Source organism: Littorina saxatilis, linkage group LG6, assembly GCF_037325665.1.
Source record: "Littorina saxatilis isolate snail1 linkage group LG6, US_GU_Lsax_2.0, whole genome shotgun sequence".
In the NCBI taxonomy this organism is placed as follows: Eukaryota; Metazoa; Mollusca; class Gastropoda; order Littorinimorpha; family Littorinidae; genus Littorina; species Littorina saxatilis.
In genome coordinates this window covers 3,897,400-3,912,817 of record NC_090250.1, presented here as the reverse complement: position 1 = coordinate 3,912,817, position 15,418 = coordinate 3,897,400, and the positions used below count along the sequence as shown (strand labels likewise).

The following is a 15,418-nucleotide window of genomic DNA, read 5'->3' as shown; positions in this document are numbered from 1 at the left end:
AAAGCCCATACGACTCACATGCTTGACCTTGACCTTTACATGACCTTGACCTTCAGCTAAACCTAGCAATGACATCATACACTAAGAACTGCTTTACACATTTTTCCTACCAAAATACATGTGACCTTGACCCAAGGTCAAGGTCATCCAAGGTCATGCAACACAAAGCTGTTAATTCAAGACATAGGAAGTACAATGGTGCTTATTGGCTCTTTCTACCATGAGATATGGTCACTTTTAGTGGTTCACTACCTTATTTTGGTCACATTTCATAAGGGTCAAAGTGACCTTGACCTTGATCATATGTGACCAAATGTGTCTCATGATGAAAGCATAACATGTGCCCCACAAAATTTTTAAGTTTGAAACAGTTATCTTCCATAGTTCAGGGTCAAGGTCAAGATGCTATGTATGTTTTTTGGGGCCTTGTGCACCATCTTGCCAAATTTGGTACTGATAGACTGAATAGTGTCCAAGAAATATCCAACGTTAAAGTTTTCCGGACGGACGCCGGGACGGACGGACGGACGGACGGACGGACGGACGACTCGGGTGAGTACACAGACTCACTTTTGCTTCGCATGTGAGTCAAAAACCGAACTTGAGAAATTTGTTTCACTGACAACTACTTGAAACGATGGACAGTGCACGGTATTTCTAGGTTCCCAGCCGATAATCTGACATTCAGGCAATTCTTGAAGTTCAACATCTGCAGTAAAACGTCTTGAAATATACGTACCACTTGAAGCAATCAGAGTTGGTGAAACTGGAATATTGCAATCGCCATATCAGCAAAACGCTGGCGCCAAAGCTTAAAGGTCCAGACCATGCTGTTTTAGCGTCAAAAACGCTTCGAATCGTGTTCCTGCGCGACCGAACACTTCCCGATGTTTGCAGTTAGTTAGAAAACCACTTTCTTACCGTCTTCAACAATGTTTGGTTTACTTCGGAATCTTCTAAGGCCGTAATCCGACGAATTTCGTGACCGAAGCGACGGATTTCTTCTCCAAAACGACCCGCCATTGTGCCGCGTGATCTTCGCGAGACTGGCTTATGAATAAATTATCCGTGACGTCACACTGTGTGAAGATGGTTGTTTACCAACATGGCAACAAGCGTAACTGCAGACGAAATTGAACCGTACATGTTCGAACTACCAGTTTCTCTCCTCGAATCAAGCATGAAAGATGAGGAGCGGAGGCCACTTCCAGCAGTAGTGAAAAGACAGTGACGATGAAAATTGCGACTCTGTTTGTCTCAGCGATCAAAGGTAAACACGCCCGCTCTCTGTGCTGAACTTATCGTCTGCTTTCGAGTCTGTGCTATTTTTTTCACTCTCGCCTTGTCAACGCACTCGCGAATAAGTGGGATATTGTTTAAGTGTTCATGCATTGCATGCACGAGTAAAAGAACAACAGCTCATCGCAGTTTTAACTGTTCTTGATTATTTCAGAGACTGGTGTCAGAGTGGCCACTGTACCTGTTGTATTGTGTGGGAGGGGCAGATTTGAGAGAGAGAGGAAGCTAGCCTGAGGTACATTGTAGAATGAAAACTTGCAGGGGAGCAAGAATGCATCACCAGCCACGAAGGTGTACATACAACTTTTTTTGAGGTGCCTATATTTGTTTGATTGTTAAATGTATGTATTTGTTGTTGTTTTTAAAGGCTATCAAGAAAACTGTTGTCATTTAAATTTGTAACACTCAGGCACATATAGTTTCACACACACACAAGATTAACTCACTTGCATGCCCACAGAAGAAGTTTGCTCTTCACATTGTTCTGTTGTTGTTGTTTTTATAATGTAATCATTGTAACATCAACACTCAGTAATAACCAATATTACAACACAATCACTTTTTCATCAGAACTCACTCACATACTACATGTATTAAACCCTGGTTTATGGACACTTGCATTTGTACTTTGCATGGGAAAGCAGCCTGAATTTCAGATGAACTTTAATAAAAAGAAGATTTATATGTATGTTGCTCTAGATGCATGTTTTAATAAATAATAATGACATTCAGGAAAGTAAAAGGACTGTTGAAGTTTGCTGTTGTAAAATGTCTGATGATTAGGGTTCTGTTGCACATTTAGTGAATTGACTGTACCAATTGCTGTTATTATTTACACCCAATCAGTGCATCCACATGATATTATGTAGCTTAAATTAAAGAACATGTTTTGATGTGTTCAGAACATACCGACAAGTTGCACACTCACTGACTTTCCGAAAGAACAGGAAAGTTCTTCCTGCCTGTCTGGTCACTGCCATCAGAGACCTCTTTCTGTCACAGAGCTACACAGGCTTCAAATATATGTAAGATAAATAAAAGGTACATTACAACTCTCAACTGCGGGGTGTGTGTGTGTGTGTGGGGGGGGGGGATGTGCATAACCATTGCATACTTAAGGTCGGCTTAAACTGCAAACAGAAATGTGGAGCTTGCATAACAATTCTTGCTTTGGCAGATTTGGAGATAGGCAGCCTCAGTCTATATAGTTGGTCACCAGTTGGGGCGTCCTGCTTGGTGACAACTTGAGCTTTGTCAACTGGTCTAGCTGTAGCAGTCAAAGTCTGGGCACTGTTGCATTGTAGTCTTGCTGTGTATGCAGAGCTTTGTTGTAGCTGCCATAGGCCAGTGTTGCCATAGACCAGTGTTAGGATCACCACCCCCTCAAACAGCTCCTTCAGTTAACCTGATGCCTGTTTTAGACAGAAAAAAAAGTTACCACAATCAGCAGAACTTTCACTGGAGAATGGGCATAATTCTTTCATACTTTCTTTCTCATAGCTTTTTTTGGTTTTTATAATCTCTTCATTACACTAAATAACATCCATCTTAAGACCTATTTTGAGCCTGAATTTAAGTTGACTAGTAATGATATTAATCATAATGTATTTATTTTTATAATGTACAAACTAGAGTATGTATGTGGATATGTGTGTGATGGTGCTGGTATGGATATGCGTGGTTTGGGTTATGTGTGTACTGATGTGTACATTTTATGTGTTTTGTATGTTTTGCGAGTGCGATTTTATGTGATGTTATTCTGTACACCAGCCAAAACAAAATGTCTGGTATATTAGATAATAAACGCACCTTTAAATTTATTAGCGACTACACCCCGTCACCCTGCAGTCCCCCTCCCCCCCATTACACCCTACACTTTTAACATTGTATAAAAAATCATGTCCCAATATAGGTCCCTAGTTACCTGGGAGGACGTTAAGCTCCATAATCAACATCAACAACGTATTGAATTGAATTGAAAAGCTGGGGTTAGGAGGTCTAACTTCTTGAATTAAAGTGGTTTTTTTCTCAGGTGCATGTAGTTTTTTATTTGCTTGAAATCATGGTGTATTCTGGTTGTAAGAGAAGAGTCAATTTCCTTGTAAGCCTGCAAAATTAAGATTTGTCATTTTTGAAGTACATTTTTGTAAGAGTCCAAAATAGTCCAGGATAAGGAGGAAAAACATAGGGTGGGTCAGGAAATCTGAAACATTGCATAGTTTTGTTTTGCCTATGTAGACACAAAAAGTACTCAGAGTACTTCCCCCCCCCCCCCCAAGAGAGCATAGCTGTTTTAATTATTTTAATGCCACTGTTAGCAAGAGGAGTACTACAGACAGCAATCAAACAGTGGATTTTTTCTGTAGACATTGTTATTTCTGTTTAGGTGTTTCAGTAGTTTTCTATGCGGATAAATCATGCTGCATGATCACTAGAAACAATCCAGCTCTGTAGCATGCAAGTTTTTTAAAGGTTTTTTTCCCATGTTACTCTGAGAGAAAAAAACAACCCACAGAGATAAAGTTGAACTGGCAGTTTGACTGAAGCAGTGGTAATAACACAGAGTGCTCTTCCTACAATCAATTTTTTTTATGTGGATGATGATGTCCATACATGTACAGTTTGGTTGTATTATTTTGCTAGACTATTTGTTTCTGTTAGATATATCTGCTCACATGATTGTTGTTCATAATTTGACATTACATTTACTGCTGATCAAAATGTATTGTTGGAATAGGTCTGCTTAATATTCTGACTGCAGTTTTGTAATAAAATCAAATAACACAGATGTTTTAAGTATCAAAGTGCTTTTCACACACACACACACACACACACACACACACACACACACACACACACACACACACACACACACTCACACACTATGAGTATGACTGCAAACATGAATTTGTACTTGTATTAATTATAATTACTGTATTACAGAACCTGATCTGAAAAAAAGGACAACAGCAAATTATTCATGCAAGCTTGCTGTATTAACGATTTCTTTATCCATTTAATACAACACTGAATTAAAAGATAACAACTATAACAACGTGTGTGTGTTTGTGTGAATGTCTATGTGTATATGGACGGACACTGATTAAACCTGAGACTCATCGATTACCCAGGTGAGTGTAAAAGAGGGAGAGAGAGAGGGAACTTTAAGGTGGGTGCATGGGGACGGGCATGTAGTAACAGATATATGTTTTAATCTGTAATCTTAACACATGTGCTTAAAATTAGGAACAGATGCCATTCCACTACAAATACTGTCAGTCTGACAAAAACGCCCAGTGACACTGAACCCCTATCCCTTACAGAACACATTTAGTATACATGTACTCACTTCCTTTCGTCTGCGTTTAGTGAAAGCAGATCGTTCTGATGACACTGATTGGTATCCGGTTTCTGACCTCCTGTGAGTGGTCAACAATTGTCGGAACTGGAACTGCGTTAGGCAACAGCTGTTTTGTGTGTGCCAGGTTTTCTTGCCGGCTTAACTGCGTTCGCATTGGAAGAAAGTGTCGCGAAACACAGCACATCGTGTTGGCCGTTTCCAGTTAATCAGTCTTGCTGCAGAAGTTGTAAGCCCATCGGAAAAAGGTGACAACTGATGCCTGAACCTTTTTTCTATACTTCATAGCTATCAGCAGCCGTGCGCATTCCTTCGGCGTGCTGTTGATGCTCGATTTAGGCAAACGCCCACTTGAGCGTAAGCTGTAACTTTCGGTTTCCAAACACAAAGTGACGTCACAGCCGGTTCTCGTCTACTGGCGGCCATTTCGAAGTCTCGTTTAGCAGACGAATTTGGCGGAACGTTTTTAATTAAATCACAATGATTAAGCTACGAATCGGTGAATTTCTTTACATTTTTGGAATCTTTAGGTGCATTTCTCTAACCTTCAGTCATCGGTTAGTGGTTCTAATAACCTTTAAAACAGCGTGGTCTGGTCCTTTAACACACTTGTTGGACATCTTCACGAAATGAAGAAAAACAATTCCAGAGATTCCAGCCTTTCTGCCAGACCCCAATCAGCGAGTGTCACTTCGTTGTATCATCCCGGCGCTCACGATGCACGGTGGAATGATGCATCACAAAGCCTGCCAGTGAAAGGCCCGGGCTATCTGAATGGGGTTGTATACTGGCGATGCATAAACACCAGCCATCAACAGAACAACACCAGGTCCCTCTCAGAATAGCAATGCACGGAATCCACTGTCCTGCAGAGGTTGCAGTTGATTATAAAGTCATTACCAGTGTACAGTATGTCCACAGATACCGTGGCTACAGGGAATTTCCCTCTGCACAATCCTTGGTATGCCTGGCCGTTCACGGCGGTAAACTTGAACTTGGCAGCGTTTTGTAATGTTTTGAGGAGATTGAGACGCACACTCTGCGAGTGTATCCTCATTCCGAGCCCACCAATCAACAACAACAAAACTGAACTTGATATGTATCACGGTGATTATGAATACTCCATTTTTAGTTAAATCTAGTAACACTGAGCAAAGCTGAGGTGTTGAGGATTTTACTTACTTTCTCAACAAAAAAATAAACCCCTTCAACAAACCGTACAACAGAAGCTTCGAAACTTACGAAAAATTGTCATTTAAGTTGACGCAACAGTTTCATGTCTTCTGTAAAACATCGTGTAATGTCCCAATATTTGAACTGAAGAAAATCCATAACTAACCAGTTAAATCTCATTGAAGACACAGTACTCAAGAACACACCTGTGAATCTTGCCAAATAGTCGTCAATTGATACAGCAATCCAAGGAATTCTACTTGGTTTAAGCGTGTTTTTTTTTTATTAATTTCTTGTATACATGTTATATACAGTAACAACAATTCTTCTTAGCGTAAGTATATATATAGTTGGTGCAGAAGTAGCAACAGTCTAGAACATCCTGCCACTACCGTGCCTTATTGACACCCAAGGAATTCCCAGAGTGGTACCAGAGACTATAGTGGTACCAGAGACTATAGTGGTACCAGAGACTATAGTGGTACCCAAACACCTGATGGTACACTCCAGGAGAATACTACCCAGTCTATTTGTACTTCTGGTGTACGGTCTGTGAGTCCTTGAAACAAACGGATGGCCGTGGGGGGTATACGCCAGCGTGTGTCTGTCTGACTGTCACGTGAGTGTCACTGTGTGTATGTGCGCGTGTGTGTGTGTGTGTGTCTGTCTGTCTGGGTGTGTGTCTGTGTGTCTCTGTGTGTATGTGTGTGTGTGTGTGTGTGTGTATGTGTGTGTGTGTGTGTGTGTGTGTGTGTGTGTGTGTGTTTGTGTTTGTGTGTGTGTGTTTGTGAGTGCGTTCGTACATCCGTGCGTCTGTGCATGCGTCCGTGTTTTCCCTATCAGATTAAACCACCCACACAAAAAGCTGCGGACAGCTACTGTTTACCAGGCAAGGAACAAACACCGACCACTTTCCCACCCGATGAAACGTTGGTGGGGTAAACGACCTGACAGCAAACGATGCACACTCCTTCAGCTTTCATCATCCTGAGTAATTCATTTTTTCACCGCGTAGAATACCGGCAGCTTTTACCTGTCTAACAACTTCCACCTCCTCTGGCTTTCCTGTTGCTGAGCGAGTATCAACTCGCCTGCTTATATGTTAAAGGTACCTTTCTTTCCGTGAAAAAAAAATTGTGTACATTACCTCTGACTGACCAGGGTTGAGAGTACTGGACACCCACCAACATTCTACAGCCTTGCTACTTTATCTGTGAGAATTATTTTGGAGCTGGGATAACCTAATACCTGCTGACACCTGTGTCGATCCATACCTGTGTAATTAATTCAACACCAACATTCTGCTCCGCACAGGTAGCAGCCTGTCTGGTGATTCTCGGTATGTGTCCAAGTGGAAGGATGTTCTTATCTTTCGCGTGGTCACATTCTATACAATTGGATAGAAAGGAAGGTGTCTTTAAAAACAGTGAATGGGAGGGGGGGGGGGCATCAGTTGCTCTGTCAGTTGTAGGTGGCGCAGACCAACTGATTGATTAGATGTCAGACACACGTTTTGTTGTGTTGGTACCTGGAACTAGTCCTGCCAGCTTCACTAGTTTGGAAGCTACCATCGGAAAGTGGTAAACACACCAACCATCACGTACTGTGCGCTGCCTGTGCATTCCTTTCCATGCGTTTATTATCCAGGCGTGTCCAATATCCTGTAACGCCCTTGGTACAAATTTCACCGATAGCAAAACGCACTTAACTGGAACAGTTTCTCAATAGTCTAAAATACTCAAATGTTACCTCGAACTAAAGCGTAGTTTATATAGTGTCAACTTTAAAAGCAAAACAGTATATGGCTGAACTATGCACCAATAATTCCATTCAAAAATAGTAGTGCTTTTCCTTTCCTACTCACAATACAAGTCACTTGGAAAGAATCTTCAGCCTTCAGTTCATAGAGCTAACAAAATCGAATGAGTTTTAACTTACGGCATACATTATCAGCATTCTCAATGTGTGTGTATAGGTATGCTTCCGTAATACAAAGTACGTTTTGAAAATGTTTTCCAAAATCCATTCCCATTCCAAAAGTAAAACAACACATACAAGTTTACACAATGCAATTAAAATTCAATTCAAACATCAGAAGTAGTGCTTTTCCCATTCTGATTACATCGCTCAACGGCTATTGCCAGTTATCTCTCTGACCGGACGCGAAACTCATACGCGAATCTATCAAAACAAGTTATCTCCCATGCATATGTTGTTTGCGAGCCGTGTTCGCGAGACGAAAATAATTGCAGATTGGCCGACTTCGACAGTGATCTCCGTTCTGTTCTTCACAGTTATGATAAAGACATCGTTCTAAGGTCAAAACAAGTCGAAATTTTGGGACTGCTGCCGGAAGGAGCCCGTAATATATGGTTGCATCACTACAGAAACAAGAAGAGCAAACGCTCGATCGAGTCACTTTCGCAGTTCTGAATATTATATGAGGCATCAGATGGACAGGAAGAAATTGCTATTCACAACACAATGAGTCACGTTCACATAAAATTTGAGCCCGGTCACTTTTATAGTTTCCGAGAAAAGCCCAACGTTAAGTTGTGTGTTGCCGAACAGAAAAGGCTAGTTATCTCCCTTGTTTTTCTGATAACGTTCGTAAAAGGCTACAGATGTAAATACTTTGATGTAAAGAATAATCCTACAAAGTTTCAATCACATCCGATGAACTTTGTCAAAGATATAAAATGTCTAATTTTTCCTTTGACGCTGACCTGTGACCTTGAAAAAGGTCAAAGGTCAACGAAACCATCGTTAAAGTGTAGAGGTCATTGGAGGTCACGACTAAACAAAATATGAGCCCGATCGCTTTGATAGTTTCCGAGAAAAGATATAAAATGTCTAATTTTTCCTTTGACGCTGACCTGTGACCTTGAAAAAGGTCAAAGGTCAACGAAACCATCGTTAAAGTGTAGAGGTCATTGGAGGTCACGACTAAACAAAATATGAGCCCGATCGCTCTGATAGTTTCCGAGAAAAGTCCAACGTTAAGGTGGTGTCTACGGACGGCCGGCCGGACGGCCGGACGGCCGGCCGGCCGGACAGACTAACACTGACCGATTACATAGAGTCACTTTTTCTCAAGTGACTCAAAAATCGTCTGCTTCAGCGAACGCCGAAATCAAACGGTTGATTATCACGTGACACTTTTGGCATATTTAGAGTTGTTTGCGCAGTAAATACAGCCGCGAAAAAATAGCTCCCTTGAAACTGTCTTACAAATCAATTCCTTTGTAATTTAAAAATTACACAACACCATGAAAAATCATTATCGACGATCGCGAATCTGCTTATATCAATAATATTAATACATTACAAAAAGCTCTAAATATGTATATAAAAAAAATATAAAAAAAAATTAAAAATTAAAAAAAAAATAAAAATCGGTTTCCTTGCCAGACAAGGCAACTCAAGGCATCCTGTCAAGGAGAGAATGAGCCGAACTCATTTTGACCTGAGGTCAGGATGTGCTTTTCCATGCTAACACACAAAAAGAAATCAACATGGAGTGAATCCGCAGTCTTCGCAAAACAAACCAAGTACATGATTTTCAACTTACTGCGTAAAGAATGTGCTGACTGCTGTCTAACCCACAGACGTCTTTCAGCAACGTTGCACGGGAACTCTGCAGACGGCTTACGTAACCTTACATGTTACAGCATCTTATCTACAAAAAACATCATCTCACTGTTTTTCGGCTACACGTGAAAGTTTGGCATTGACGGAATATCCACAGGTGTGTTTTTATCCAATTACTTTTGGGTTTACGTGGCGGATGGAGGTGCACTTTCATTTCATTACTGCTGGATTTGTGCTTACGGGTGAAACTGATAGGCAACGGGGGAGAATTCAACCCTCTACCCCATTCCGAATAATTGCTCTGTGGTGAAAAGATAGAAGATTCAATGCAGTGCAATTTGCGGGGTATACGTGTAGCCAGGGAGCGGCTAGGAGCGGCATTTGGGATGTAATTAAAAAGAAGTAAAACAGATCGTGAGTAAACAGCTTTCCTCTATACTGTACCTCTTTGCTATGAATGGTAATGTATCTACCTTGCACGGCTGTTACAACATCCTTTCTCCTCTCACTGTCCTTTTTCCCTAACTTATTTTCTTTTTCCCTCTGTCTTTCTTCTCTCGTGTCTTCATTTTCTTTCATTTCTTCTTTTTCTTTGACTAGAACTTTCCAAATCAATACGTTGTGAAACTGGTCGAACGAATTATACCATGGGTCGAGAACTGAATGTCAACGTACATGGTTGTGCCGGTAAACGTTCACGACAGGAAATAGAATAAACTTCATGTTGTGTAAATGTTTAAGTCAATAGTTGACATTATACACAGTTACTTGAAACTCTCAAAACAAAACGTCCTGTTCTTACTATAAAGCCAACAACTAGGACGGGGTTTCTTTGTCTTTTATTTCTTATTTATTTTATTTTCGCAAGACACTCGATCAGTAGGAATAACTCACATACAACAAAATTCTTTCTTTGTGTCCGTCTTTCTTTCTTAAATCCATGTTCATGTTTGTGTTTTACCTTGGCAGGAACAAACTCCATTGCTCGTTGTTTTGTTAGAAGTTCGGTCGTCTTATTGTCTGTTGGAAGAAGTTCCGTCGCGTAATGGTCCAGCTAGCTCTTTACTGACACGTTTCGAACGCTTGCTAAAATGTAGGAACTTAAAAGGTCTATGCGTTATGAACTGCTCGTCAAAACTAACTCTTATTTTGTTTCATGTAAGCCAGCTATATATACTTTTCTGAATTGAAAATGTGTATCTGGTGTCTCACGAGTCGTTCTTGATTTATCCACATAATATTATGTCTCTTCTGACGTTTTGTAGGAACTTGAAGTTCTATGCGTTATGAACTGCTCATCAAAGCTAAGTCTCATTTTTGTTCATTCAAGTAAGCCAGCTATACGTTTCTGAATTGAACATGTGTATCTGGTGTCTCGTTCTTGATTTATTCACATAATAGTATGCCTCTTCTGACGTTTTGTCCAGAGCGTAAATCCGGGACAAAAGAACATAAACGCGCATGTGATTCTTTTACCGATAACAAGCAGAGAGCAAACAGGCGGACATGTCTGTCAATCAGAACATGCAGTGGTATTTACACACTGCGCCTAGTTCTCAATAGGCTTACACTACAGACACCAGTCTTCTCAACTAGGCCTTAAAGGCACAATACGCCTCCCGTAAACCATCACAGATACTGTCAGGCTTTTACACACAGTACAAACACCCTTTCGTTTAAACACACACCGCTTGAGAACATCCTAGGTGCCCTACGTAAAGAGCGAGCATTTTTCATAAGAATTAATTTTGAGGAATGTCTGATCAGACAACCGGACGGTGCGTTTTGGCGCTAGACCTAACTTTTAAAATCTAAATAATAAATTGACAGCTTGTTACACAAACATTCTTAAATCATAAAAGAATTCTTTTTTCATCAAGACAAGATCAGTACAATTCGAAGTTTTGAAAGTTTGAAAAAAGAAAAGCCCGGAAGCAGGGTCACGCAAGGTCGTGGTTCTCGTAGCAGACGATGGTTATGCATATCGCCAGTTCCTCTGAACAGTCAAAAGCCATCGCTAGAGTTCGTGTGAATCGCAGTCGTTTGTTGCGTTTAAATTCAGAGGTACATAATAACGTGCTATTACAGATAAGCTTACAGCGAGTCGCATTGAAATCACAAACTGACGACTACATTGTGAAAAAAAAGAAACTGGATCACACGGGTTCACGATGGCTCAGGGGTAAGATAAACCACGCAAAAATAAATTCTTTGAAAATTGCTCGCTCTTTACGTAGGGCACCTAGGATCTTGTCAAGCGGTGAGTGTTAAAATGAAAGGGTGTTTGTACTGTGTGTAAAAGCCTGACAGTATAGATCTGTGATGGTTTACGGGAGGCTTACTGTGCCTTTAAGAGGGATGGTAAATAGAACTTATAATTATGGTCGTGACACAGCGTTCGGGAAAACCCGGTGCAAGTTGCACAACACACTTTTACACACTGAAAAGCGTCAACAGATACACATTTGCTGATTGTTTTTATTGTTTGTTTGTTATTTTATAGATCAATGGACTCCTAAATATCCAGTCTCTTTACATAATTATCAACTGCGTTTGCGAAATGTAAAAAAAATAAAAAAAATATAAATATATAGTGTTTTTTTGAAACCCTGTATTTGTCCCTTTGCAAGATTTTTGTTAACTTTGATATCTTGTCAACTTTACCACGTACCCTTTGAGCTGCTGAAGCGGGCTCGGATAACCCCCTGTGTTCTTGAGACAAGAACCATTAACAACCAACCAACCAACCAACCAACCAACCACCAACCTTTTTAGCTGAATTCCCCAAAACCTGGGTGCTGGACACCTGCGCGGTCAGAAGCTCAAAATGTCAAATTTCAGAAAAATATAAAGAATGTTGTTGTTGTTGTTGGTGGTGGTGTTGTTGTTGTTGTTGTTGTTGTTGTTGTTGTTGTTGTTGTTGTTGTTGTTGTTGTTGTTTTTGTTGTTGTGACGTTCTGCATTCTTTGCTCGAAGCACATGAATTTCAAACCTCATTTGACAAAGAAATCTTTATGCCGGGCGTTTTTGCGAGCTGCCACATATGTTTAAGGAACTTCACACGTAGTTATGTCTTATACTCCTGGAACGACAACTTAACTGATCTTGATGAAGAAGCACGGCGAACAGGCCAAGGTGTCACAAAGGAATCAGTATGTTGGACTTCCTTACGCGCTGCAACATATGTTTAAGGCCCTTTCACACGTGTCTGATAATACTGGAACGACAACTTAGCAAACCTCGATAAAGGAGTACGGCAACAGACCAAGGTGTCACACAAAAATCAGTATGTCGGGCTTTCTTAAGCGCTGCCACATATGTTTAAGGCCACTTCACAAGTAGCTGAAAATACAGGAACGAAGCACAACAAACAGGCCAAGGTGTCGCACAGAAATCAAGGCCTCTTCACACGTGTCTGATAATACTGGAACGACAACTTAGCACCCCTTGACAAAGAAACACGGCGAACAGAAGCTGCCGCAAAGAAATCAGTATGTCGGGATTTCTTTTGCGCTGATGTACATGTTTAAGGCCCCTTCACACGTGTCAGATAATACTGGAACGACAACTTAGCTGAAGAGTACGGCAAACAGGCCAAGGTGTCACAAAGAAATCAGTATGTCGGACTCCCTTACACGCTGCCACATAATATGTTTAAGGCCCCTTCACACGTGTCTGATAATACTGGAAAGACAAGTTAGCACCCCTAGACGAAGAAGCACAGCAAACAGGCCAAGGTGTCGCTCACCGGCGACGGATCAATTGGAAAGCAAACATTTACACAGCAATCACTCTGACGCAACCCGCCTAACGCAGTCTGTAATAGCTGCATGCTTCACCATTCCGGGGTTGGCTGCTTGTTGGTTTTTAACGTCCCTCCAGCCTATTTTTGGCTATGCGGGACCGATGGAAGTGTGTACCCTTTTTACATTTAGTCAAGTTTTGACTAAATGTTTTAACGTAGAGGGAGGAATCGAGACGAGGGTTGTGGTGTATGTGTGTCTGTCTGTCTGTGTGTGTGTGTGTGTAGAGCGATTCAGACCAAACTACTGGACCGATTTTTATGAAATTTGACATGAGAGTTCCTGGGAATGATATCCCCGGAAGCTTTTTTTCTTTTTTTCGATAAATACCTTTGATGACGTCATATCCGGCTTTTTGTAAAAGTTGAGGCGGCACTGTCACACCCTCATTTTTCAATCAAATTGATTGAAATTTTGGCCCAGCAATCTTCGACGAAGGCCGGACTTCGGTATTGCATTTCAGCTTGGTGGCTTCAAACTTAATTAATGACTTTGGTCATTAAAAATCTGAAAATTGTAAAAAAAAAAAAAAATTTTAAACGATCCAAATTTACGTTTATCTTATTCTTCATCATTTTCTGATTCCCAAAACATATAAATATGTTATATTCGGATTAAAAACAAGCTCTGAAAATTAAAAATATAAAAATTATTATTAAAATAAAATTTCCGAAATCGATTTAAAAACAATTTCATCTTATTTCTTGTGGGTTCCTGATTCCAAAAACATATAGATGTGATATGTTTGGATTAAAAACACGCTCAGAAAGTTAAAAAGAATATAGATAAAGAAAAGCGTGCCATCCTTCTCAGCGCAACTACTACCCCGCTCTTCTTGTCAATTTCACTGCCTGTGAATCGAGCGGTGGACTGACGATGTTACGAGTTTACGCTCTTGCTGTAAAAATACAGTGAGTTCGGTTTCATTCTGTTAGTTCGACAGCTTGACTAAATGTTGTAATTTCGCCTTACGCGACTTGTTAAGATTACATGGTGGTCTCTTTGTTTAAAACTATTTACTTTTTCATTTAGGTCTGTTAGCCTACAGTAAAATGAAGAAGGTTCAAAACGTCGGGTGTTTTCGCACTTGAAGCAAGGACTGGGTGGCCGAGTGGTAACGCACTTGCGCTCGGAAGCGAGAGGTTGCGAGTTCGACCCTGGGTCAGGGCGTTAGCAATTTTCTCCCCCCTTTCCTAACCTAGGTGGTGGGTTCAAGTGCTAGTCTTTCGGATGAGACAAAAAACCGAGGTTCCTTCGTGTACACTACATTGGGGTGTGCACGTTAAAGATCCCACGATTGACAAAAGGGTCTTTCCTGGCAAAGTTGTATAGATAAAAATGTCCACCAAAATACCCGTGTGACTTGGAATAATAGACCGTGAAAAGTAGGATATGCGCCGAAATGGCTGCGATCTGCTGGCCGATGTGAATGCGTGATGTATTGTGTATAAAAATTCCATCTCACACGGCATAAATAAATCCCTGCGCCTTGAATATGTGCGCGATATAAATTGCATAAAACAAAAAATTAAAATAAAAAATAAAAAATAAAAAATCCCTGCGCTTAGAACTGTACCCACGGAATACGCGCGATATAAGCCTCATTTTGATTGATTGATTGATTGATTGTTACTTCAAATATCGTTCAAATATTGGTAGCTACAGCGATACAGACTGACAAAAAAGCAACGGTGCATAATCATGCGTAAATATTCCTGCAAAAAATACTTACTAACTGCAACTTTTGCTGAGGCTTGTGTAAGTTACTTTCTGAACGGTTCCAAGTTTTAGAAGTAGGGGTACCGTGACTTTTAAATACTCCTGTAGTTTGCTCCAAGCTGTTTCAACATGCCCTTGAACAATTCTGACCGACTTTAAAACCAATCTACTGGTGAATAGTCCCAAAAGTGCGAAATGTGCAGGTAAATTAACATGTCTGGAGCCGCTGCAGACAAATTGAACAGCCCGTACCGGTAAGTGGCAACATTAGCCGCACTACAACTTGCTCTTCATCAAAAATCATTCGTGAAGTCTCTTCAAATACCATGAACACAAATAGCGACTCTTTTAGATAACGACTGATTCATAGGGCCGTTGTACGGTCAACTTTCCTGCACTCACATTGGAGACAGTCAGAGACGGGGAAAACGTCAACAACAACAAAAGCCAACCAGGGATTCTTTCGTCAAATGAA

The 15,418-nt window shown here is 40.7% G+C and overlaps 1 protein-coding gene and 2 long non-coding RNA genes across 3 annotated transcripts in view; 1 reads left to right on the top strand and 2 right to left on the bottom strand.

Moving 5' to 3' along the window:
* LOC138968320 (uncharacterized) overlaps positions 1 to 15,418 on the bottom strand; it is a 177,943-nt gene that overhangs the window by 146,492 nt on the left and 16,033 nt on the right. The window lies entirely within an intron of this gene.
* LOC138968319 (uncharacterized) lies at positions 813 to 4,090 on the top strand. Its single transcript, XR_011456135.1, has 2 exons — positions 813 to 1,270; positions 1,454 to 4,090. It is a non-coding gene; the product is annotated as an uncharacterized lncRNA (long non-coding RNA).
* Positions 2,197 to 5,323, bottom strand: LOC138968318 (uncharacterized). The gene is made up of 2 exons (XR_011456134.1): positions 4,649 to 5,323; positions 2,197 to 2,711 (listed from the first exon to the last, which is right to left on the bottom strand). It is a non-coding gene; the product is annotated as an uncharacterized lncRNA (long non-coding RNA).